Source organism: Stegostoma tigrinum, chromosome 38 (assembly GCF_030684315.1).
Source record: "Stegostoma tigrinum isolate sSteTig4 chromosome 38, sSteTig4.hap1, whole genome shotgun sequence".
NCBI classification, from domain to species: domain Eukaryota; kingdom Metazoa; phylum Chordata; class Chondrichthyes; order Orectolobiformes; family Stegostomatidae; genus Stegostoma; species Stegostoma tigrinum.
Window position 1 is genome coordinate 11,416,134 of NC_081391.1, and position 27,811 is coordinate 11,443,944.

The window sequence follows — 27,811 nt, forward strand, 5'->3', positions numbered from 1 at the left end:
CAAGAAAAAGCCAAGCCTTGGCCAAACGGTTAACATTTTCTTTAGGATATGGGCAGCTAGCCATTGTAGTTGCTGTCGGTATGAGGACTCAAAACCGCAAAAGAGTCCAACTAGAGTTAAACTGAGTAAAAAAAGAGGGTGCACACCCTTGAAAGTCCATCTACATTTGGTGTGGAATGGTTAAATTTCTTAGCAACATCCAAATCAGAAACAATCAAGGTAAACATCTGGTTCAATGGTCACCTGGCTCTAATGGAGTTTGATACCAGCATGGCTGTATCACTGATTGAGGAACCAGTCTTTAACAAAATTCACTCTGAACTCCAACTCTTAAGTTGCATAAGACCTCTGCTAGGTTGAGAACCTACAGCAAGGAACCTTTACAGATTAAGGGTGCAACCTCAGTTCTCCTATGAAAAGCAGCTGGTTCAGTTATCACTGTTTGTAGTAAAAGGCTCAGGCCAAAGCTTGATGGGGTGAAATTGGTTGTGAAAATTTAACCTTGCTTGGCTCATCCAGAAAAAACCCATCTGGTTCACTAATGTCCTTTAGGAAAGAAAGCTATCATCCTTACCAAGTCTGTCCTACATGTGAATCCAGACCTACAACAACGTGGTTGACTCCTTACTGCCCTCTGGGCAATTAGGGATGGGCAATAAATACTTCCTAGCCAGCAACACTCTCTTCCCATGAATGAAAAAAAAATTGGATCAGAAAATGGCTGTCTGAGTGAGATCCTAATTAAATACCTGGATATTTTTCAGGAAGATTTAGGGGCCATCAAAGGAGCCAAGGCCAAATTGCATATTGACCAGGAAGCAATTCCATGATTCTACAAGGCCCACCCAGTTCCATTTGCCTTGCGGGCAAAAGCTGAGGCCGAAATCAGGGGGCTGGAGAGCAAAGGAATCATCAAACCAGTTCTGCTTGCAGAACATACAGCACCAGTTGTACCGACTGGGAAGCCCGTGGGTTGGTTCACCTTCTGTGGAGATTTTAAACAAATGGTAAACCGCTTCTTGCAGCTGGATAAATACCCAATCCCTCACATAGAAGACTTATACATAAAGCTTGTGGTAGTCCTGTCCTTCATGAGTCTAAACAAAAAACTATGAATACCTGCAAGTGTAGTTAAATTAGAATTCCAAGAAGTACACTACAATGAATACCCATAAGGGTTTGTACCGATATACGAGATTGCCAGTTGTGGAAGACCAATAAGGAGGACTTGGACAAAGTGCTAGGCAGGCATATGTCTTAGAAGGGAAAAGTGTGTGTTCCAGGCATCCCAAGTGACCTACTTATGTGACAGAATTGGCTTGATGAAGGAGAAGTGCTCAGAAAGTTTGTGATTTCAAATAAACCCATTGGGCTATAACCTGGTGTGGTGTGGCCTCTGACCTCTGATGAAAAAGTGAGGGTAATCAAAGGTGCCCCAGCTCCCAACTCTGTACCAGAGATTAGGTCTTTCCTTAGATTGGTGAATTATGGAAAGTTCACATATAACCTGGCCTCCTTCTGGCACCCTTACATCTACTACTGAAAAAGGGTCAGCCAAGACGTAGCCTTTAGGGAAGTGAAGAAGTAATCAGTGTCGAAGGTCCAAAGTGAGGTCTGATATATATGATATCGGGATTAGACTCACAGGTGGCCAGTGGAGAGGAACCTCCGTTGGGCGACCCAGGTTTGATTCCAGCCTCAGGTAACCATCTGTGCGGCATTTGCACATTCTCCCCGCATCTGCGTGGGTTTCGTCCTGGTGCTCCAGTTTCCTCCCACAGTCCAAAGATGTGCAGGCTAGGCGGATTGGCCATGCTAAATTGCCTGTTGTGTTCAGGGGTGTGTGGGTCTGGTGGGATGCTCCAAGGGACGGTGTGGACTTGTTGGGCCGAAGGGCCTGTTTCCACACTGTAGGGAATCTAATCCAATAGTGTGTTTTCCAGACTTTGGCTGCAAATACTTCCAGAAAGAAAAGGTAGGTTTGGCATCACCCTTGGTGTCAAAACATTCCACCAATAAATTTACAAATGTAAATTTGTGATAGTCACAAATCACAAACCCTTACTAGGGCTACTGGAAAAGGATAAGGTTGTACTGACCACAGCTTCAGGTCAAATTCGGTGGTGGGCTTTCATTGTAAGTGCATACAGTTCCAAATTGGAACAGTGTCCAGGAAGCCAAGGAGCAGATGTGGATTCCTTCAGCCAACTCCCACTTGCAGATACACCACCAGTGGTATTACCACTGGAAGAGACTGTTCTGGTTTAAACTTTCTGGACACCCTTCTGGTCACCGCTAACAATATCAGACTGTGGATGCAAAACTAAAACAGCAGGTGATGATGGAGGAAACCAAAGGGCCACCACAAGCAGAACTGAAACCTTTCTGGACCTGGCAAGACTACAATACCAGAGAGAGTGGCATATTATTCTGAGGAGCAAGAGTGATTGTTCCGAGCAGAGGTTGCCACCAGATACTAGTTGAACTCCACCAGGGTCATCCAGGGGTGTCCAAAATGAAGATTTTCGGCGAGAAGTTATGATTCGTTGCCAAGACTGGATGCAGATATAGCCGTGTTAGCGGGGAAGTTCCCAAGGTGCCAACAAGGACAAAATTTACCACCAGCAGCTCGCCCACATTCATGGGAATGTTTAGGGACGCCCTGGACTCGGCTACAGGTCAACTATGCAGGTCCTTTCATGGGATCAACGTTCTCAGTCATTATGAATGCCCATCAAAGCGGTTGGACACGCATAGAATTCACTCAACAAACACAGGGGCGACAATAAAAAAGCTGCGAGCACCTTTTGCAGTAAATGGGCTCCTGGAAGTATTGGTCACAGATAACTAGCCGTTGTTTAGCAGCAGGGAATTTCAGTATTTCCTAATGTCAAATGGCACTTGACATATAAGGGCAGCTCCAGACTATCCATCATCCAGTGGTCTGGCAAGAAGTGCAGTCCAAACTCTGAAGGTAGGCTTAAAGAGACAGCCTATAGCTTCAATAGATAACAAACTGTCCAGGTTCTTATTTGATTACTGGCCAACCCCTCATGTAACTACAGGGATAGTTCCAGCTGAGTCGCAAATGGGGAGAAAACACTGCACGGGGATTAAATCTGATCATCCTGGACCTGGAGGGGAGGGTGATTAGCATCAGGAATGCCAATGCCGGATACAAGACTCCTCTAAGCGACAGAGACAATTTACTCCAGGAGATGAAGTTTGTTGCCAATACCATGGAAATGGCCTTGCAGGCGTAAGAAGTATGATCAATGAAGCGTACCAAATTTGGGTACGTGAGGCAGCCTGAATAAGCATGCAGACCATTTGAAAGCTGCAAACTCACAAACGGGACAGCAGCAAAACATTTTCCGAAGAAGGGTCTAGGCCTGAAATGTCAGCCTTCCTGCTCCTCTGATGCTGCTCGGCCTGCTGTGTTCATCCAGCTCTACACCTTGTTATCTCAGATTCTCCAGCATCTGCAGTTCCTACTGTCTCTCAGCAGCAAAACATACCCAACTCCTCAGAACAGCCTGAAAGACTGTCGGAACCGGTAGGTTTTGTGCCCCTGCATTATGGCTTGGCTTCATAATATTGTTGCAGATTTGCCTTTAGCATGGCATTTTACATTATTCCTTGTAATACAAGAAAGTAGGTTTGGATGCTGTGGTATTGAAGAATCTGAGAGACATTTATTGCGGGGAGCCATTTTCCACCGACTGCAACAGAGCAGCATTAAACACCATGCTCCAGATGGCATCTCAGGCTTCACGATCCCAGATTAAGATGGTGTAGCAGACCTCTAGGCCCTCAAGTCACATGGTAAGATGCAGTGCTGATTTCATGAACATGAGACACAACACAATATAATACACAAAAAATATCTGCAGGGCTCTTTGCTCTTTTATCTCTAGATATTCGAACCCATTGCTAAAATAGAAAATTAACTAGGGCCAGTCCTGTCAATGCACATTCATAATCTTTTAATTTGCTTGGTTGATCTCAGGCCAAGAGTAACTTTGTTTTATCTCTGGACACTTGACCTCGTTGCTGAAGAAGATAATTAACTGAGGTCAATCCTGTCAATCCACAGTCATAACTTCAGGCCAAGGGCGTTGTTGGTAAAGCCACATTATTGGCATCCCTGAACTTGCCAGGGGAAGATAGTTAGAGGGCTATCTCTTTGAACTACTGCAATCCATACATTTATACAGCTTCTACATATTCTTAGGGTAGGGATTTCAATCACTACAAAGGCAACGAAATACCTGCCCCAGTTAGGATATTGTGTGGCTTGATGGAAAACTTGCAGATGATGATACACTAATGATCATTTTGCTCTAATCCTTCTGTTGTTGCAAAATTCGAAAACTACAGTAACTTTTGATGACTTTTAATGAGGAACCTACTAGCTAGTTTCACAATTAAGCTGCAAGGTTTCTTTGACAAGCCTGGAGTAAAATGTCGTTTGACCTGTGCGCCCTGGAGGAAGGCTGTGACTTCAAGTAAATGCTGAACTTAATCGTACACTTCAGAAAAATACAACTCTGGTGACAATGTGATTAGCGTCTGCTGGGATTTTTTTGTTGTGTTGCAGCTATTAGGCGGTCTAATCGCTTTTCTTAAGCTCCGTGGATAATGAGGCTGTTTAGTCGAGTGAAGTGTTTGTATTTGCATATCAGAGAAACCTCATCTATGAATATTCAACAAGGTGCCAGAGGGGCTTCATTTGGCTTCAGATATTGTTTCCACAAAAAAAGGAATAGTGAATTATCCAGGTCCTCGGGGAAAAGACAAGCCATTACAGTTTACATTTTAGCATCTTTATCTTAAATTGTAATACTCTTCATTCAAAGGTGAGAATGGGAACTGATAGTCTTGTTTTTCAATGACATATATAGGTGTACATGTGAACACTAATAACCATCCAGCACATTGCACGCATCTTACACATTTTCTTGCCCTTGTTTTCTTTTTTTTTAATCTATTTATTCTTCTTGTCTGTCAAACATTGCCAGGTAAGGTGATGGCCTGGTGGTGGTATCGCTTAATCATAATGTTCTAAGAAATGTTTGAATGCTTCCATAGCAGATGGTGGAATCTGAGCTCAATAAAAATCTGGAATTGACAGTCTCATGGCCAACATGAAACCAATCTTGACTGCAACGAAAACCATTTTGTGTACTAATGCCCTTTAGGGAAGGAAATCTGCCATCCTTATCTGGTCTGGCCTACATGCAACTGCAGACCCACAATAAAGTGGTTGACTCTTAACTGCCTCCTGGGCAATTAGGGATGGGCAATAAATGAAGGCCTAGCCATTGACATTCACATCCGATGAGTGGATTTTAAAAAATCAGCAAGAAATGAATTTCTTTGGAATTGAAGAAGGGTCACTGAACCCAAAGCGTTAACTCTGTTTCTTTGTCCACAGATGCTGCCAAACTTGTTGAGTTTCTCCAGCAATTTGTGATTGTTTGAATTTAAAATGCTTGTTCATTCCTGAACCACAATAATTTTCTTTCACACTTCTGAGGAAGGGTCACCGCACCCGAAACATGAACTGCTTTTTCCTTCACAGATGCTGCCAGACCTGCTAAGCTTTTCCAGCAACTTTATTTTTATTCCTAATTTACAGCATCGGCAGTTTTTTCAGTTTTTCTAATTTTCTTTCACTTGTCCTCTCATTTGGGACAGGGTTACTGGGTCTCCCAACTCTGTGGGCCTTAATGGTGTGAGCTGGAATCTTGAACAAATGATACCAGTCCTTGGGAAATGGAGCAACTTCAACAAATTCCAACCAAACTCAGTGTCGAGTTGTGTAGTACTTTATCATGGCAAGATATTATACGATTTTGTCAAACACCCTCTATCTTAGTACATATGACAACAATAAATCAAACCAAATCAGGTGTACCACTTTGTCTTGGGCAGAGTCAAGCTTCTTGAATGTTATTGACGCTGCAGGCATTTAAGCAAGTGGGGAGTATTCCAATACACTCTTGACTTGAGCCTTGTAGATGGTGAACAAGTTTTGAGGAGTACAGAAGTCAGGTACTTGCTACAGAATTCTCAGCCTCTGACCTGATCTTGTATCCACATAATCTATACAGTGAGTTCAATTTCTGATTAATGGTGACCCCTTAGAGTGTAGGGGTGTACAGTGTGACCCATACCCCTATAGTCGGGTATTCAGCAATGACAATGCCATTGTACATCCAAGAGGCGATAACTGCATCACTCTCTTGTGTGGTGCAAATATTACTTGTCAGTCAAAGCCTGGATGTCCAAGTCTTACTGCAAATGGGTACTGACTGCTCCAGGATCTAAACAGTGAATAGTGCTGAACATTGTGCAATCGGGGAAGTCACCTCCTATCTGACCCTACCCTTTGTAAATGAATCAAAATATCTCCTAATCCTTATCCTCTCATGCACTTATCAAGCTTCCCCACAAAGGCATTTATCTTAATAACCTCAATTTCTCCATATGATATCAACTTCCATATTCTAACCGCTCTATCGATAAAGATCTTGCTCCCGAATTGTTCACTGGATTTATTAGATACTTGCTACTTTAGTTTGGAAGGATCTGGAATAATTGATTGCATGGAATAAATGCTACCCACTGTGAGGATACCAGGAGGACTTGGTGGCAGAGTAACGTAGGACTGAGAGGAAAGGAACTTAATGGTAGGTCATCCCAACCCTCTGAAGTTAAAACAAAACGCTATGGAGGCTAGAAATCTGAAACAAACACAGGAGATGCTGGAGAAACTCAACAGGGCTGGCAGCATCTGTGGACAGATATCACATGCCTTCAGTCAGACCGGATTCAAATTATTAACACTGTTACTCTTTCTAGAAACAGAGTCTATTTATATAATCAATGAGTAACTGTAGGAAAGCATCACATATTGTTATACTCTCATTAACCTGAATGTTGACTATCCCTACAGCCACTAGACCACATAAGCCCCTAAAGAACGCTCACACTGAAAAGATACGGAAAACAGTGCACTCAGAGACCAGTGGTATAGGATTCTCAGAAGTGGAAGCATTTCCTCCATTCAGAAGGTACCGTAACTGAGTCTAACAGCATTGCAGGTATAAACTAACTCACAACCAACATAAATAAAAAGGGATGAGACCAAGACTTGAAGGAAGGGACTTGTGAAGCCTGGACCATCAGGCTTAAGGCCATAGCTTTTATCGATAATTGTTAACAATTTGTACTAGTTTTGAGTTCAGACCTTGTATGTCTCCAGCTACTAGAAGCAATGGTATTCCTCTAGCTTGGATTAAGATTTTTGTGATTTTGAAAAGATTTGATGAGATAGATAGACGGAAACGTCTGGTAGGGAGTGGTCAGGATAATGAAAGCTAACCCTGAAATCAAAGCCAAGCTAATCAGAAGTTTTAAAAAGCACTTCTTTATTCAAAGGTAATAGAAGTGCAAAACTTTCTAACACGAGAAGCACTAAATGCTATCTCAATCAATAATCCTAAACCTGAGATCAACGTATTTTTTTCCACAAGTGCTTTAATGGACATGGAACTAGAAAGAATGGATGGATAGAAGTATGAATTCACCCGTGACGATAGGACAAGCTTAATGGGCTGAATGGCCTACTCCTGTAGCATATGGCAACATGGGGAATGTCTGATCAAGTATGGAAAATCAAGGTAGGACAAGCAGAATTTCTCATTCTGCTTCACTGTGGAAAGGCGATCCATTACGTTATGAATAATTGTCTTTTTGATGGTCATTAGGTTGCTTAATAACTCATGAAGATTTGCAGACGAGCTTTATTCAATTTAAGTAATGATCTTTCCTTTGGAATCACAGACGGCAGTAACTAGGAAGAGAAATATAAGACAAGCAAACAATCCATACACAATATGGAGAGATGGCTGCACATAGCACTATATTTGCATTTTTCTAATCTTTAATTATATTTGTATTCAGGAGCGCAGGGTCATAGAGCCAGCATCTCCGCTAAGCAACCACTGCCACTTCCCCAAGGTTGCACACCCCCTAGCTCTATAACAACGCAGCTTCATTATTTAGTCACACAATGGAAAGGGTTTTGTTCTCCGCTATATAATCTCAGATGGATTGTCTCAATTCTCTTTTTAACATCTTGAATGGCTGGGAACATGAGTTTCTCCACCATCACCACCTCCCCTTTCTAAAAATTGGCAGCCATCACCCATCCAACATTTATTAGGGTGACCAGCAAACACCAAATATCACGTTATCCCATTTGAAGTGCTGAAAATATGCATCTGTTTCCTGCCAAGATACACACAATAGGTTTCTTTCAAGGTTATAATTGCAGGCATTCTGGAATAGAGATTGCTGATCTCATTTACACTGAGACCATATTAGATAGGTTTCTCGTGTAGGAAGCATTCTTACAGCAATCGTAAAAATCACAAGATGTAAGCAAACTCTCAAATAGAGTTAATAGGAACTGCAGATGCTGGAGAATCCAAGATAACAAAGTATGAAGCTGGATGAACACAGCAGGCCAAGCAGCATCTTAAGAGCACAAAAGCTGACATTTCGGGCCTAGACCCTTCATCAGAAAAGGGGGATGGGGACAGGACTCCGAAACAAAAAGGGAGAGGGGAAAGCGGACCGAAGATGGATAGAGGAGAAGATAGGTGGAGAGGAGAGTATAGGTGGGGAGGTAGGGAGGGGATAGGTCAGTCTGGGGAGGACGGACAGGTCAAGGGGGCGGGATGAGGTTAGTAGGTAGAAAATGGAGGTGCAGCTTGAGGTGGGAGGAGGGGATAGGTGAGAGAAAGAACAGGTTAGGGAGGCGGGGACGAGGTGGGCTGGTTTTGGAGGGAGGGGAGATTTTGAAGCTTGTGAAATCCACATTGATAACATTGGGTTGCAGGGTTCCCAAGCAGAATATGAGTTGCTGTTCCTGCCCCTCGAGTGTTGACTGTGATGTTTGAAGGCTTGTCACATTTTCACATAATCACGTAATACGTTGATAGTTGTATTAGGATGGGTTCAGTTATTGTAGAGTCACTGCGTCATAGCGCCGTACAGCAAGGCAACAGATCCTTTGGTCCAACTTGCCCATGTCAACCAGTTAATCTAGTATCATTTGCCAGCATTTGGTCCCGTATCTTTCTAAACCCTTCCTATTCATGTATCTATGCAGATGCCTTTTAAATGCTGTAATTGTACCAGCCTCCATTACCTCCTCTGGCAGCTCATTCCATATACACAACACCCTCTGTGAAAAAGTTGCCTTTTAGTTCCCTTTCAAATCTTTCCATCCACACCTTAAACCTATGCCCTCTAGTTTTGGAGTCTGCTACCCTGGGGAAAAGACTTTGGCTATTCACTCTATCCATGCCCCTCATGATTTTATAAACCTCTAAGGTCATTCGTCAGCCTCTGACACTCCAGGGAAAATAGCCCCAGCCTATTCAGCCTCTCCCTGTAGCTCAAACCCTCCAACCCCAGCAACATCCCTGTAAATCTTTTCTGAACACTTTCAGATTTCACAATGTCTTTCCTACAGGAAGAGGGGTTATTTACTAGGAGAGTAAAAATTACTTGAGAAACTCTGCAGTCTCTGCAGGTAGATCAGATGTAGTATGATTAATCAGGTCTCTCATCCCTTTGTCATCTTCAGGGAAAATTGAAAATATTTTCTTGAATTTGATGGCCTCCTAATCCATGCAGGAAAACCTTAAAACTGACCTATCTTGAATTTTGTCATTATATATTTATATCATATTTCAGGCAGTGACAGTTAATGCCACAAGAATGCGAGAAGATCGTAGAATCCATGCAGTGTGGAAACAGGCATTTTGCCCAACAAGTCAACACCAACCCACAGAGCACCCCATCCAGGCCCATTCCCCTATAACCCGCCTAATCTACACACTCCTGAACACTATGAACAATTTGGCATGACAAATCCACCTAGACTGCACTGAACTGTGAGAAGAAACCGGAGCAAACCCACACAGACATAGGGAGAATGTGCAAACTCCACTCGGGCAGTTGCCCGAGGGTGGAATTGAACCCGGGTGCCTGGCACTCTGAGGCAGCAGTGCTAACCACCAAGCCATCATGCCACCCCAAAAGGAACAAGACCCACAGAGCCAGGTTGGCCACTGAATAAAATCATGGCTGCTTGTAGCCTCAACACCGCTTTCCTCCTTGCTCCTGTTCCTAAACGTAGCCTTTGACTCCCCTGTCAACCAAAAATCTAGCACATTCTTAAATTCAATTACCCCAGCCTCTACAGCCTGCTGTGGGAGAAAATTCTAGACATCAATGGCCCTTCAAAAGAAGAAATCTTCCTCAAATCTAACTTAAATGAGAACTCCCTTATTCTGAAATTGCACTCCCCAGTTGAAGTCTCCCTCTGAAAGGAAACATCTTTGTAGCACCACAAGAATGGACGTGATAATAAGATGGTAATGCATACCATGCTGTCATAACAACAACAGTTTGCAAAGGATGAATGGAATATTCTGATGCTGACATAAGACCGTAAGATCATTGGATACAGGAGCAGAATTAGGTCATTCGGTCCATTAAATCTTCTCCACCATTCAATCATGACTGATATGTTTCTCAACTCATTCTCTCCCTTTCTCCTTTGATCCCCTTACTAATCAAGAACTTCTCTATCTCTGCCTTCAATACCCTCAATGGCTTGGCCTCCACAACCCTCCGTGTCATGACTTTCACAGATTTACAGCCCTATGGCTGAAAAAATTCCTCCTCACAGTTCTGAAGAATCAGCCTCTAAGTGAAGGGCCCTTAAGCCCCAGTCTCTACTACTAGTAGAAACATCTCCTCCACATCCACTCTATCCAGGCCTCTCAGTATTCTCCAAGTTCAAATGACATTCCCCCTTCATCCTTCTAAACTCCATCGAGTACAGACCTAAAGTTGTCCACCACTTTAATGTGACAAGCCCTTCATTCCCAGGGTCGGTCTTGTAAGCATTCTCTGGGCCCCATTCAATGCCAGCACATCCTTCCTCAGATTCGGGACCTAAAGCTGCTCACAATATTCCAAATGCAATCTGACCAGAGCCCTGCATAGCTTCAGCAAGTACGTCTCTGCTCTTGTATTCTAGCCATCTTGAAATGAATGCTAACATAGCATTTGAAACTACAGAAACAGGTATTTTGTTCAAAGGCGCAAATGAAAATTTTTGCAGCTACTGTTTAGATTCAAGGGCAACAGTGACTTTGTAGGTAAGTGGAAACATTACAAGTTGCAAAATACCAGCAAAGTCAGGTATAACACCGCGTTACAAATATCATGACAACACAAAACCAATCTCTCAGCATTTATACTCAAACCCCCTTGGGATCTTACGTTTCAGCAGGATCGCCTCTCATTCTTCAAAACTCCCCGAATAAGGACAGGCTCAAACTGCTCATGTTTTCCTCATAAGACAATGTCTTCACCTCAACATCAGTAGCCCACTCTGGATTTCCAAACAAAAGATGCCAGAAAGCTGAAATAAGAACAGAAGCTATAATATTATTGTAAAGACAGCAGCTATTAGAACCTAATGATCTGAAACACTGGCCCAGAATGTACCTCTGCCTGGAAGGTTAGGTGAGAGGTAGAGTGGCTGGCAACAGTGCAGAGAACTCAGTCAGTTTGATTTCCCATGGTCAGGCAGCCAACTTACATAATTAAAGACCCAACAGGAGCCTCTTTCCCTTTTATTTTTCCATTGTATTTTGCTGCAGTGGAAAAAGACCACCCCTTCTCCTGCACAGTGCATGGCTGTCAACAGTATAAGCCCATGGGGGAGCTGTTAGATAGAACAAGGGACCGGACCGCAAGAAGTCAAGATTTCTCAAAAGAGTTTCCCACCAACCCATGGTCCCATGAAAATTTTAATACTTACATTTATTTACCAGCTCAGATGCTGAGGCCTCCTGCCTTCCTCAATAGGGGCCACCTGAAACCTCCTCTGTCCCCAAATCAGGCTGCTGAAATTTCAAAGCTGCCAGCCTTCAGATTAAACCAGCAGCATCAGGATCTTCCCCACTATCTTTAATAGGACCATGAGCTCACAGACCACTAATTGGGAAGCTGTCTATGGTAAATTTGCCAAGGACATGCTCTGAACTTGCTTTCTACCTTGACACCATACTCCTCACAAAACTCAGCCCACTAACAGTTTTGTCCTCCATCGATCCTACTTGGCCTGACAAGCTTTTTTGTCATAATTATGTGATTAATTATTTCATATCTATATTTCTGAGAGTTTGCCATTCCTGGAATTTTCCTTCAACATTTCTGCATCACGAGCACATGCCTGATAGCCGAAAGCATCATCCCATTCACTAGTCTTTACTTCTGGATCTCCACCATGAGTGGGGTGCAAAATAGCTAAGTCTGAACTTAACCCTACTCCATTAGAAAAACTGCCAACAAGAGGAATGCATTAAGAGCAGGATCATTGGCTGATATTCTTCCCTCATTTGCTCTGTGATGAGAACAAGAGCCTTGGAGAGCCCATCAAAGGATGCTTTTGAATTGATTGTCACTGGGTCAAGCTCCTTCCCAAAAGCACCACAAAGGGGTACCTTCCCCATATGTACTATTCAAGGAAAAAGCCTACAATGACTTTCTAAAAGGCATCGAAGGACGGCCAATAAAGGCCAGCCCAGATCCCAAGAATAGACTTTTTTTTAATTGAAACTGAGGTCCTTCTGATCTGTGTGATTGAATAACATACAAAACAGTACCTCTGATTTTATTGATAAGTACTGAGGCTTTTACAAGCACCTTCCCAATCCCATTTCATTTATATTTTATGACGCTTGCGATAGAATTTTTCACAGCTTAAAGCAGGGAAGTAATCTATACAAAGCTAGCTCTGTGAGCATCACTGGGAATACAAAGGTAATGGTCACAGTGGGAGTGAAGATCTGGATGAGTTAACTACTAATTTCTGTGTCCATCTCAGCAAAAAACTACTACTTTCCTTTGTCCATGAAAATGCAGTCAAGATTTGGTACTTACGGTCACAGGAAGAATTCATCTTGGAAACTTACTGTCTTACAGCAATCCTTACTTCTAATTGCTGCCTGGACTTTCAAACTTTAGGATGGGAACTTCAGTGTTGATGGGATGTTAATTTGCCCGGCATGCAACTCCTCATAGCTCAAGAATCTTGACCCCATTCAGAACAAAGCAATCAACAACTTGATTGACACCACCCTCACCACTTTCACCAATGTTCAGCTACAGTGCTGCGTATCATGTACAAGACACACTGTAGCATTTCACCTAGGCTCCTTTAAAAGCACCTTCCAAACCCATAATTTAGAGATCTGGAAGGATGAGGGCAACAAATACATGGGAATCGCATCAGTTGCAAATCCCCTCCCAAGCCACACACTATCCCAATTTGCTACTACAATATCATTCCTTCACTGTTGTGGTATCAAAATTCTGTACATCGGATGTACTTATACAGCACAGGCTGTAGCACTTTAAGAGGGCAGCTCACCATCACACTGATGATTAAGGATGGAAAATAAATCCTGGCCTAGCTAGTGACACCCACATTCAGAAAATGATTAAATAGAAAAATAAAAATTTTGGTTTGCGCAGTAAAGAACAATTGACGTCAGGGACAAGGAATCCAATTTTACTGTGGGCTTTTACTCTTTGGGCCAGGATTTGGTCTCTTCTTGGCAGCATTGCTTTTCAAGTTTGTGGATTGGGAACTCGCTCCCAAGGTAACACTGTGGATGCACCTACATCACATGAACTGCATTCAGGACCCACCACCAGCTTGTCAGAAACAATGAGGAAGGGAACATGAAGCGTTTTCCTAACGTTACCCTGTAAATGAATGAAAAATAAACTTTGTAGAGACCCTTTTAAATAGTCCGTCGACAAAATATGCTGTTTCCTGAGAAGTCTGTAGTAAGTATACCCCATCAATTCCAACTCAATGGCTCACACAAAGGCATTGTGACAGCCGTTGATCTCTACGTCAAAGGGTTATCAATGAGTGTTTTTCCTCCAATTTAACAGCCATGGGTTAAATAAATTATTACAATGTAGAAAAATACAACTCAAGCCGATGCTGGTTACTATTAAGACAAAACAGATGAACCCTCTCTATTTCCCTCTCACTGGGAATAACTCCTGTCTACAAAAGTCAAAAGTCAAACTGTGTTCATAAAGAACTCTGTTGCCAACACAATTCCTGAGAATGCCTCTGCAAATATTTCAGCACAATTGGCACAGGCAGATGTAAGTGCCACTTTTTGTTTCACCTTCTGGTCAGACATCGAGGCATGCCCAGCTGCTGTTGTTTCTGAAAATATTCTGGGAATTCAAACATGCTTCATTTTAGCTACTCACAGCTTGAGACCTGCCCCTGTGTCAGGCAGCCAGCGGGCCAGAAAAGACTAAAGTCTACTTTCCCACAACTCCACTTATTTAAAAACAAAGGTCACAAAATAGGTTTGGATGAACAAGTCCAATCTATTTGACCTCCTGCCTCCAGAAGGCTAACTTACTAACATTCCTTTGAAAGAAAGATTTGCATTCATACTGCACCTTACATAAATTCAGGGCATCCCAAAACATTGTGCAAACTAATTTGGTTTTTTTAAAGTCCTGTTACTGTTGTAATTTAGGGACCTTGGCAAGCTAAATTGCACACAGGAAACTCCCACAAGTAGTAATGTAACAACAAGCAGGCAATCTGTCATTGCAGTGTTGTTTGAGAGATAGCTATCAGTCAGAACACAAGGTAAACTTTGCAATTCTTGGATGTAGTGCCATGGTTCTTTTACATTCATCTAAAAAGGCAGTTGGCTCAACTTATTGGCTCAACCAAAAGACAATGCGTGTAGAAATCTAACTTGATTTTGCTGCTCAAGTACCTGAGCCTACAACCTTCCAACTCAGAGGCACACTGCCGCCATCTGAACCATGACTGAGAATAATCCTAGACCATTAAAATCAAATGGTACCAATCCAGAGTTATACTGGATGTCATTCCATCTTTAAAGAAGGGAAATCTTTAAAAAGGAAACCAGGGAATTATGGACCAGTCAGCCTGAAATCTGAGGTGAAGAAATGGTTAGAGTTTGTAATCAAGGATTGGACAACTGATAACCTCATCAATATTTCAATTAATCAGGGTGAGTTAGCATGGATTCAGGAAAGGTAGGTCACGCCTGACAAACTTCATCAAGTATTTTGAAGAGGTGACAAAGGTAGTGGGCAGAGCTTAGTTGGTAGATATTGCTTACATAGACTTCCGGAAGGTTTTTGATAAAGTCCTGCACAAGACACCATTAGCTAAGGTGGAAGCCCACAGAACTGAAGGCAAATTTCTAACATGGATAGGAAATTGGTTGAATGGCAGGAAACAGAGTTTCAATAAGGGGTAGGTACTCAAATTGGCAGGATATAACTAGTCCTGCAAGGATCTGTGTTGGGGCCTCAATTATTCACAATATTCATTAATGACATGAATAATAGCATAAGTAGTCAAAGATGTGCAGATTAGGTGGGTTGGTCATGCTAAATTGCCCATAGTGTACAGGGATGTGCAGGCTAGGTGCATTAGCCATGAGAAAATGCAGGATTACAGGGACAGGGTATGGGATCAAGGTGCGTGTTCTTTGCAGGTTGAGTGTGTATTCAATGTGGCAACTAGTCTGCTTCCATGCTGTAGGGATTCTATGATTACGTGACTGTCAATCCTAAGGAAAATAGGTTTGCTCATAGCTGCAATGCTATTCACCATGGGCAGGGTAGATGTCAAAAAAACCCATCCTCTGTCTGGTGGCTCACAGCAACTGCAGTCAGGCTGTTCACAAAATACACATTAACAATGCCTGCTAATGCCAAACTCTCAGAACAGTTAGTCAAACTTCCCACAAGCCCATTCCTGCCTTTTGACCTCCCTTACTGGAGTTTGGCGGGGGTTGACTGGCTATTTCGAGGCAGCTTTGGGCTGCAGATCTGTGCTGATTGAGAGCAGTACTGAACTGTTCCAGGGCTAATCCTGACATAGAGGCTTAATAATGCTCGAATACGAGACATTTATCCAGTTAGCCTGGCTTTCAGATTGAAATCAGACCTCTGAAGATGAAAGGCCAACTTAGTGAACCATCACATTGTCCCTCGGAAAAATTAAAAGACTTTTTCATGTTTCTCCTTTGGATTTAACAGTGAATTTCAAATTGAAGGATCAGCACCACTGTTATTTATTTTGCTCCTCGCAAGGCTAAAGCAGTGTACACACCATGAAAATAACAGAGGAAATGAACTAGATTACAACAGCTGCTTAGAGTGTATGCTGGCGGTGCTAACTCCAGCATGTAAAATGCCAGTCCACAGCTGTGGTGGAAGATTATATATAGGCTCTTAGTCGGTTGTGTATTCCCTACTAACACAATTATAGCCTTGGGACTTGAAGTGGAGATTGTTAACTATAAACTTATCATTGTTACACTTATGGATTTAATAACCATACGACACATTAAACCACGCTCTGTATTAGACTATACCCTTGTCACAAAAATGTATGGCAAATCTTTTACTCCACCTCGCATCATTCCCCTCTAATGTGCCAACTTGCAGTGCTCACCACTAAAGGCTAGGGAAAAGGCTCCTACGCAAAACCTTCTAAAAATCTTAATTCAAATATATTCAAATATTCACATTGCTTAAAGTGATAGAGGTAAAAAAAATTAGAGTTAAGTTCCACATTGACATAACTGCATTCAATTATGTATTTTTTTTTAAAAAGACAAATGAGATTCCAGGTTTTCAAGCTGCAGGGATTGAGTGCAAAATTAAAAAGGTAAGGATAGATTTTGTGTAGAGCACAGGACCATTTTAGGAAGCACTTCACAAAGAGAAGTTTTCAGCCACGGAGAAGAGATGGGATCATTGTGATCAGAGGATACTGCTAAAACAAGATTTAAAATGCTGGCCCTCAACAGAATATAGCAAAACACAGTTCCAGCTAAAACGTTTCACAGGATGATTAGGGAATGAGAATTTCTAATGGCTGGTGAATTGGTAACCAGGAGACATCAGATTAGAATTATTTTTGGTTGCATAAAAAAATCTCATCCACAGATGTTAGAATAGAGAGGACATCTTCGTTAGTGACTTGAAAATAGAGATTACTGCAATGAGAACAGAAACACAGGAAAAGGAGAAGATGTTAGGGGAATCGACAGGAGATTTTGTGGTCAGGATCGGGATTCTCAGAAGATTCCCAGATTCCCAGTTGCCTCCCTGGTGCCAGGGTCCGGGACGTCTCAGATCGGGTGTATAAGGTTCTAAAAGGGGAGGACGAACAGCCAGAAATCGTGTTACATATTGGCACTAATGATATAGCCAGAAAAAGGATTGAGGATATAAAAAGTGATTTCAGGGAGTTAGGATGGAAGCTGCAAAGCAGGACAAACAGAATAGCATTCTCTAGTTTACTACCGGTGCCACGGGATAGCGAGGCAAGGAACAGGGAGCGGGCGCAGCTTAACACGTGGCTGCGCAGCTGGTGTAGGAGGGAGGGCTTCAGATATGTAGATAATTGGAATGCCTTCTGGGGAAGGTGGGACCTGTGCAAGAAGGACGGGTTGCATCTGAACTGGAAGGGGACCAATGTCCTGGGTGGAAGGTTTGCTCGAGTAGTTCGAGAGGGTTTAAACTAGTATGGCAGGGGGGGTGGGAACCTGAGCTGTATACCGGAGGTGAGAGTTGATGCAGGTGAGGCAGTAGCAAGAGGTAGACCAGCTAGTGGGAGGGATTTTCCTGGGAAGGAACCAAGGGATCAGTTAAAGTGTGTTCGCTTTAACGCAAAGAGTTATCAGGAATAAAAGTGATGAACTTCAAGCATGGATCAGTACCTGGTGCTATGATGTTGTGGCCATAACAGAGACATGGGTTTCTCAAGGGCAGGAATGGTTGCTGGATGTTCCAGGGTTAAGCGCATTTAAAAAGAATAGGGAGGGGGGAAAAAGAGGAGGGGGTGTAGCACTACTAATCAGAGAGGGTATCACAGCTACAGAAGCTTCCATTGTCGAGGAAGATCTGCCTACTGAGTCAGTATGGGTGGAAATTAGGAACAGCAAGGGAGTAGTCACCTCGTTAGGGGTTTACTACAGGCCCCCCAATAGCAGCAGGGAGATTGAAGAAAGCATAGGTCGACAGATTTTGGAAAAGTGTGGACGTAGTAGGGTTGTTGTAATGGGTGACTTTAACTTTCCCAATATTGATTGGAACCTCCTTCGAGCAGAAGATTTGAATGGAGCTGTTTTTGTAAGGTGTGTTCAGGAGGGTTTCCTAACGCAGTACGTTGACAGGCCGACGAGGGGAGAGGCCATTCTAGACTTGGTGCTCGGAAACGAGCCAGGGCAGGTATCAGATCTTGTGGTGGGAGAGCATTTTGGTGATAGTGACCATAACTGCCTCACATTCTACATAGCTATGGAGAAGGAGAGGATTAGGCAAAATGGGAGGATATTTAATTGGGGAAGAGGAAACTATGACGCGATTAGACATGAGTTAGGAAGCATGGACTGGGAGCAATTGTTCCATGGTAAGGGCACTATAGACATGTGGAGACTGTTTAAGGAACAGTTGTTGCGAGTGATGAGTAAATATGTCCCTCTGAGACAGGCAAGAAGGGGTAAGATAAAGGAACCTTGGATGACGAAAGCGGTGGAGCTTCTAGTGAAAAGGAAGAAGGTAGCTTACATAAGGTGGAGGAAGCTAGGGTCAAGCTCAGCTCGAGAGGATTACATGCAGGCGAAGAAGGAGCTCAAAAATGGTCTGAGGAGAGCCAGGAGTGGGCACGAGAAAGGCTTGGCAGAACGGATTAGGGAGAACACAAAGGCATTTTACACTTATGTGAGGAATAAGAGAATGGTCAAAGAAAGAGTAGGGCCGATCAGGGATAGCATAGGGAACTTGTGTGTGGAGTCTGAGGAGGTAGGGGAAGCCCTAAATGAGTTTTTTGCTTCTGTCTTTACGAACGAAAAGAACTTTGTAGTGAATGAAACCTTTGAAGAGGTGTCCATGCTGGAATGGATAGAGATCGAGGAAGCTGATGTGCTGAAAATTTTGTCAAACATTAAGATTGACAAGTCGCCAGGCCCGGACCACATTTGTCCTCAGCTGCTTTGAGAAGAGAGAAATGCAATTGCTTCGCCACTCGCGAGCATCTTTGCATCCTCGCTCTCCACTGGAGTCATACCTGAGGACTGGAGAGAGGCAAATGTAATTCCTCTCTTCAAGAAAGGAAATAGGGAAATCCCCGGCAATTACAGACCAGTAAGTCTCACGTCTGACGTCTGCAAGGTGTTAAAAAGGATTCTGAGGGATAGGATTTATGACCATCTGGAAGAGCATGGCTTGATTAAATGCAGTCAACACGGCTTTGTGAGGGGCAGGTCATGCCTCACAAACCTTATCGAGTTCTTTGAGGATGTGACTAGAAAAGTTGATGAGGGTCGAGCTGTGGATGTGGTGTATATGGACTTCAGCAAGGCATTTGATAAGGTTCCCCATGGTAGGCTCATTCAGAAGGTCAGGAGGAATGGGATACAGGGGAACTTAGCTGTCTGGATACAGAATTGGCTGGCCAACAGAAGGCAGCGAGTGGTAGCAGAAGGAAAATATTCTGCCTGGAAGTCAGTGGTGAAAGGTGTTCCACGGGGCTCTGTCCTTGGGCCTCTACTGTTTGTAATTTTTATTACTGACTTGGATGAGGGGTTTGAAGGATGGGTCAGCAAGTTTGCAGACGACACAATGGTTGGAGGTGTCGTTGACAGTATAGAGGGCTGTTGTAGGCTGCAGCGGGACATTGACAGGATGCAGAGATGGGCTGAGAGGTGGCAGATGGAGTTCAACCTGGAAAAATGCGAGGTGATGCATTTTGGAAGGTCGCATTTGAAAGCTGAGTACAGGATTAAGGATAGGATTCTTGGCAGTGTGGAGGAATAGAGGGATCTTGGTGTGCAGATACGTAGATCCCTTAAAATGGCCACCCAAGTGGAGAGGGTTGTTAAGAAAGCATATGGTGTTTTGGCTTTCATTAACAGGGGGATTGAATTTAAGAGTCGTGAGATCTTGTTGCAGCTCTATAAAACTTTGGTTAGACCGCACTTGGAATACTGTGTCCAGTTCTGGTTGCCCTATTATAGGAAAGATGTGGATGCTTTGGAGAAGGTTCAGAGGAGGTTTACCAGGATGCTGCCTGGACTGGAGGGCTTATCTTATGAAGAGAGGTTGACTGAGCTCGGACTTTTTTCATTGGAGAAAAGGAGGAGGAGAGGGGACCTAATTGAGGTATATAAGATAATGAGAGGCATAGATAGAGTTAACAGCCAGAGACTATTTCCCAGGGCAGAAATGGCTAACACGAGGGGTCATAGTTTTAAACTGGTTGGAGGAAAGTATAGAGGGGATGTCAGAGGCGGGTTCTTTACACAGAGTTGTGAGAGCATGGAATGCGTTGCCACCAGCAGTTGTGGAAGCAAGGTCATTGGGGTCATTTAGGAGATTGCTGGACATGCATATGGTCACAGAAATTTGAGGGTGCATACATGAGGATCAATGGTCGGCACAACATCGTGGGTTGAAGGGCCTGTTCTGTGCTGTACTGTTCTATGTTCTATGTTCTATGTTAGATAAATGTGAGGTATCACATTTTCGCAAGGCAAATCAAAGGTCCTGGGATGTGTTGCCAAACAAAGAGACCTTGGGGTGTAGGTTTATAGTTCCTTGAAAGTGGAGTCACAGGTCGTGAAGAAGACATTTGGTACGCTTGCCTTTATTGGTCAGTGCATTGAGTATAGGAGCTGGGAGATCATGTTGTGCCTGTACAGAACATCAGCTTGGCCACTTTTGGAATACTAAGTTCAGTTCTGGTCTACCTGCTAGAGGGAAGATCTTGTGAAATTTGAAAGCATTTAGAAAAGATTTACAATGAAGTTGCCAGAATTGGAGGGCTTGAGCTACAGGGATATGCTGAATAGGATGGGGCTATTTTACCTGGAGTGTCAGACCCTGGGGGGCAGGGGTGTGACCTCACAGAAGTTTATAAAATCATGAGGGGCATGGATAAGGTGAATAGTCAAAATCTTTTCCCAATGGTACAGGAGTTCAAAACTAGAGGGCACAGGTTTAAGGTGAGAGGGTAAATATTTATAAAGGACCTAAGGGGCAGCTTTTTCACACAGAGGGTAAGGAATGAGCTGCCAGAGGAGGTGGTGGAGGCTGGTACAATTACAGAATTTAAAAGCGTCTGTATGGGCACATAAGTAGGAAGGGTTCAGAGGGATATGAGCCAAATGCTAGCAAATGGGACTAAATTAATTTAGGATATCTGGTCAGCATGGACAAGTTGGGCCAAAGGGTCTGTTTCCATGCTGCACAACTCCTATGACTCTACATTTGATCACCTTAAACTTCTGACATTCAACGCAATCATGGCTGATCTGATGGGCAAAAGAAGGAATAGTAAGTGATGAGTATTTCACTCCAGAAAGTTAGCTAGTGAAGAACAGCATTGGAACCACACTGTAAGCATTTATGTACACAACATACAAATATCTCCAAACCAACAACTGTTACATCCATTAATAGCTCTTTTGCGCCAATTCACATCATTTAGGTACACTCTTGAAAGGACACTTTTCAAGGAGAACATTTTTGCCCCATAAACCAATTAAGTGCTCCATGTAACCTACTGTAACTAAAAGGAAGCTGGTAGTAAAACATCCATACTGGGGCTGGCCCTCGCGGCACTCTCCAGTTGTGCAAGAAATTGCAAACATAAGGAGTACAACTGAATCCCCAACTAATACCTGCCACCTACATATAATTATATACAATTTAATATCAGGAGTCCAGGGAGAGTGGTCATATGACATAGTGGTAGTGTCCCTATCTCTAAATCAGGAGGCTTGGCTTCAAGTTCCAAAGGTATGTAGTAACATCCCTGTACAGGTTAATTAGAAAATATCTAGAGGTGTGCCAGAACACACCTGAAAGGTTCACTCAAAATATCTCCTGGAGTTCCTGGTAGGGCTCTTGTGCTTCAATGATTATCTTCCTACCTCTGAACCAGGAGGCTTAAGTTTAAATCCAATCTGCTCTAGTCATGTGTTGTACTCCACCCAAATAAGTTGATCAAAACAATTATTACAAATGAACTGAGTTTATACTAGACTTAGAGTTTTGTGGAGCAGTGGTACAATGTCAATGCTGAGCGATAAGGATCGGGGTTTTCAAGTCCCACCAGCCTGGGATATGACACGATACATCGATTGAAATATAGATTTTAGTGTAGGCTTCTTTGGATTCTTCCCTGGAGATCGGATCAGTGAATATTTTTTCAGACAGTGGTAGGTAGATTCTTGACCAACACTGAAGTCAAAGGGTACCAGAGGCAGGCAGGAAATGGAGTTGACTACACAGTCAGATCAGCCGTGAATATATCAAATGACAAAGCGAGATACTCCTGCTCCTAATCCATATGTTTCTAGTTCAATGAGTGTTGAATGGTTTCCCTTTGCACTGCAAGTTCGCTGTTTCTGTAGCTCTAAGAAAAATTGAGATGTGGCCCAGGATGAGAAGTTCGGTTATGAAGAGAGACTGGATAGGTGGGGATTGTTTTCCACAGGAGGCTGAGGGAGGATCTGAGTCAGGGATACAAAATTCTGAGAGGCATCGACAGAGTAGATCGTGAGAATCTCTTTCCCATGACAGACATGTCTAAGATGAGAGGATGTAATTTTAAGATGAGGTGCAAGTGGCGAGAGGAGATCTGAGAGAAAAGATTTTCACCCAGAGGGCGGTAAGTATATGGAACATGCTGCCTGAGAGGGTGGTGGAGGCAGGTACCCTCGCAACATTTAAGAAGCATCTGGGTGAGCACCTATAATGCGGGGCACAGTAGGCTATGAATCAGGCGCAGATAAATGGGATTAGTATAGTTTTGTCTTTGTGAGTCGACAGTCAATGTGAGCCAAAGGGCTTGTTTCTATGCTGTATGACTCTATGGCTATTTCTCCTTTTGTTAATCTATAAAGTTATCGACCCCCTATGGTGCTGTGCGTTGTGAAAGGATGAAGGCTGTTCCATAGTGACTCAAGTACTATACCGCGCATAAAAATTTTCACAGCAGCCCAAGTCATTCCAAACCACAAAATAAAATCACTGAATCACAGCACCACTGGAGGCCTCTCAGCCTTTGTGTCAGTATTGGTTGTTTGACCCATTTAATCAGTCTCACTGCCTGTCTTTCACTCCAACATTTCTGCAACGGTCATTGTGCTTCAAGTAATTATCCAACATCTTTTTGAATGATACCACTGAATCTGTTTCCACTACTCTTTCAAGGAATACATTCCTAACCATCACGACTCAATGCAGAAAAACTAAGACTACTAACCCCTGCAACTTCAGAGCACACACTCACTGTATATGCAGCCACAGTGCAAGAGAGATCTCTCAATCTTGATAAACAGAACGAGATTTATTCTCAGTTAGTTACATTACATCTGAGTTAGATGATAATCACCTGCAGGACATCAAGCTGTATTCAAAACATTACTGTTAACTTGTAAATTACAGGATCAGATGTTTACATTATAAGACAAACCCTCACCCACATCCCAGGCCATCCTACAGAGATGGTCCAAATTGAGTTGTTAAATACCTGGTCAAGGGAACAGCGACCTGGCAATACCTGAACATTCAGGATGCTAGCTCGAATCCAAACACTCAAGAGAGGACGTAGGGATTTTAAAAAAACTGTGACAAGAATGCTAGCACTGGGGCAGGCTCCAGATTAAAGGGATACATCAGGGCCCAATAACCACGGCCTAAGGGGATTGGTGTGCTGGGTTGGGCCACTGTGCTTGGGTCAGGGCAGGGGGAGGTGGTCACCGTGCTCAGATCGGGGGGTTAGGGTCACTGGGCTCAGATCAGGGAGCTGGGGTGACTGCTCAAATCACAGGGGTGGGGTCACTGTGCTCAGGTCAAGGGAATGGGGTCACTGTGGTCAGGTCGGGAGGTGGGGTCACTGTGCTCGGGTCGGGGGGGTGGTGTCACTGTGCTCGGATCAGGAGGCGGGGTCCCTCTGCAGGGATCAGGTAGGTGGGGTCACTGTGCTCAGATCTGGAGGTTGAGATCACTGTTCTCTGGTCGGGGGATGGAGTCACTGTGTTCAGGTCAGGGGGTGGAATCACTTTGCTCGGGTTGGGGGATAGGGTCACAGTGCTGAGATCAGTGGGTCGGGATCACTGTGCTCGGGTTGGGGGATAGGGTCACAGTGCTGAGATCAGTGGGTTGGAGTCACTGTGCTTGGGTTGGGGGATAGGGTCACAGTGCTGAGATCAGTGGGTTGGAGTCACTGTGCTTGGGTTGGGATGTGGAAATAAATAAAGGAATTGGTAATGATACCTGCCTCTGTGCAGTTATTTCAACCACATGCCTTCTTCACCACCCTGTACGCCTTCAGGGATGTACGCACTTGCACACCAAGGCCCCTTTGTGCCTCAGTACACCCTAGAGAGCTACCATTCATGATGTATATCTTTCCCTCATTAGACTTCCCTTGCATTTAGACGGATTACATTCTAACTGCGATTGCTCTGCCAACTTACCAACTGATCAATGCCAGACTATAGCCCGAGACTATCCTCCTCACTATGAACAACACCTCCAATTTTTGTGACATCTGCAAACTTACTAACTGAACCCTCTCCAGTCACATCCAAATTGTTAATGTACATAACAAACAGCAATGGGCTCAGCACTGATCCCTTCGGCAAATTGCTGGTCACAGGCTTCCGAATATGAGAACAACTCTCAACCAGTCCCCCGTGCCTCCTATTTGTTAGTCAATTTTTGTATCCAGTTTGCCAATTTTCCTTGAATCCCACAGGTTCTTACCTTTTTGACCAAGCTTTCGTGTGGAACCTTGTCAAAGGCCTTACTGAAATCCATATAAACCACTTCAACTTGCCCTACTCTAATTAATATATGCAGTAGCCTTTTCAAACAACTCAATTAAATTCTCCCTTTAACAAATCCATACAGACTATCCCTGATCAACCTCTGCTGTTCCAAATACTGATCAATCCTGTCTTTCAGATTTTTTTTTCAATAATTTCCCTACCACTAATGTCAGACTAACTGGCTTATCATTATCTGGCCTACCTCAGTTGGCCTCCTTGAACAAAGGAACCAGTTTAGCTAACCTCCAGTCTTCTAGCACTTCACCAATGGCCAGCGCGATATTAAAGATCTCTGCCAGAGCCCTAAAAATCTCCTCCCATAGCAGCTAGGTACACATCTCATCAGACCCTGGGGATCTATGCACCTGTATTCCTGCTAAAACATCTAATACCTCCTCCTTATTAATCTTAATGTGTTCGAGAACCTCATCATCCCAATGAATATTGCAGCTACAATGTCTCTCCTCTGTGAATACAGATGAGAAGTATTCATTTAAGACCTCACAAACATCCAGTAGTTCCACACTAAGGTCGCCCTTTTAGTCTCTAATGGATCCCACTCTTTCCCTGGTAATCATCTTACTCTTAATACATTTATAAAAAGCCTTAGGATTTTACTTGATTCCATTTGCCAAAGATATCTTGTAGCCCCTCTTTGACCTCCTAATTTCCTTTTCAACTTCCTACTTTTGAAGGGCATCCCCCATTTTTAATGCACTTTACCTGACATATATTTTCTTCTTTTTATTTACCAAACTCTCAATACCGCTTGACATCCAGAGTTTCCTGGACTTGCTGCATTGCCCTTTACCTTATGGGAAAATGTGGCCTTGAATTCTCACTGTACTACTTTTAAAAATCTCCCAATTTCCAAATGTAGACTTACCTTAAAGTGGCTGCTTCCAGTCTATGTTGGGCAGATCCAATCTAATGATACTGAAGTTGGCTTACCCCCAATTTAGACACTTAATGTCTGCACTATCCTTATCTCTTTCCATAATGACTTTGAAACTTACAGAATTATGGTTACTATCCCCAAAACACTCACCCACAGTAACTTCAACCACTTGACCAGCTTCATTCTCTTCGATTAGGTCTGGCACTACTCCATCTCTGGTAGGATTATTTACATACTGGCACAAAAAAGTTGAGAGAGGAATGGCCACTCTATGTTGTCAACCAGAAGCTGTTGCAGAACGTACTTCTTGCATACATGGTCACCACAGACACTAAGTGTCCCTGATTTCCCATGTGTTGCAGGAGGAGCCTTCCACAGATCCGAATTCTTCTCCACTGGAATCCTTTTTAACTACGGACAATAAAATAGAAGCCAATTGTTCAACCTTACCTATTACTTACCAAAGCAGATTTTTCTCTCTCATCCCACCTCTCTCTCCATTGTAAACAAATAACAAACAACAATTCCTCATTCACAGGTTGCTTTTCTCCTTTGTTTCTCTGTCTGAAGGTAGGTGTCACAATCCCCACCATGGCAAGGAGGCAGGTCCCAACCAGAACAGAGATCGAACCCCGTGCTGTTGACACCAATGTGATACTCAATCACCAGCTAATCAACTGAGCCAACCTCCACCGTGCCCTCTCCCCCTTTTCCCAAAGGAGTCCAAATTGTTTTGGCATGTGTGGTGATGGTAGAGACTCTAATTTGCACCCCATCATGCAATTGGCTGCAAACTCTCCCACTCTTACTGCCTGTTGGCATGCGATGGAGGTTTGTAATGAACCTGTTTGGCCACTCTGCGTAGTTATTTGAACCTACAGCAGTTCAGAGGCAGGAACACTACCCACTGTGATGGAACTCAATTTTTCTGACTCTGACCAACTGACTTCCATTACCTTTTCAGGGAGAACACTCCAGGTCCTGTCTGGAAAATATTCTCCAGAGCTCCCTTCTGCCAATATGTTTAAATCTGGTTAAATATCCTACTGACAGAGAAAAGAATTTCTCCTCTCTGTAACCTAGCAAATGACCTCATCATCTTGAAAAGTTCCACGAGGTTATCTCTTCACGTTTTGAAGGACGGTCACCAGACTCAAAACATTAATTCTGCTTCCTCTCCTTAGATCCTGTCAAACCTGCCGAGTTTCTGCAGCAATTTCTGTTTTTGTTACCTCTTAAATGTTATCTGTTTCAAGGGTAAATTTGAAAGCACATACAAGCTTTCATTTTATTCCAACTGCAATGCAGTCACTGTTGTGATGTAGGAAATGGCATCCAATTTGTGCATAGCCACCTCCCAAAAGCAACAATTACGTTTTCTTTATGCTTTCATGGGATGTGGAATCACAAGCAAAGCCAATACTTCTTGCCTTCCCTCAAAAATATAATTCTTCCATTAAATTTGGAAACAAAATCATCACAGTAACATTTCAAGCTGAGTATTATAGCACTTGTAAGCAAAATCAATTTCTACAATTGTAACAGTCATCATACATACAGCACGGTGGCTCAGCGGTTAGCACTGCAGCCTCACGGCACCAGGGACCTGGGTTTGATTCCACCCTCGGGTGACTGTCTATGTGGAGTCTGCACATTCTCCCCATGTCTGTGTGTGTTTGCTCTGGTTTCCTCCCACAGTCCAATGGTGTGCAGGTTAAGTAGGTTGGCCGTGCTAAATTGTCTATAGTATCCAGGAATGTTTTTGGTTCGGTGGGTTTGCCATGGTAATTGCAGGGCTACAGGCATAGGTTAATGGGTTGGTGTGGGTTTGATGCTCTTCAGAATACTGGTGCGGATTAAGTTGGCAAAATGCCTT

At 43.3% G+C, this 27,811-nt stretch overlaps 1 protein-coding gene across 7 annotated transcripts in view; it reads right to left on the bottom strand.

Moving 5' to 3' along the window:
• LOC125447318 (protein phosphatase 1 regulatory subunit 29-like) overlaps positions 1-27,811 on the bottom strand; it is a 400,071-nt gene that overhangs the window by 250,711 nt on the left and 121,549 nt on the right. For 3 of the 7 annotated variants that reach the window (XM_059640613.1, XM_048521643.2, XM_048521645.2), the window contains exon 3: positions 11,374-11,515. The exons of the other annotated variants lie outside the window; for them this stretch is intronic. The gene's annotated coding sequence lies outside the window, so the exon portion shown is untranslated. The remainder of the gene's footprint in view (positions 1-11,373; positions 11,516-27,811) is intronic. 7 annotated transcript variants of the gene reach the window in all.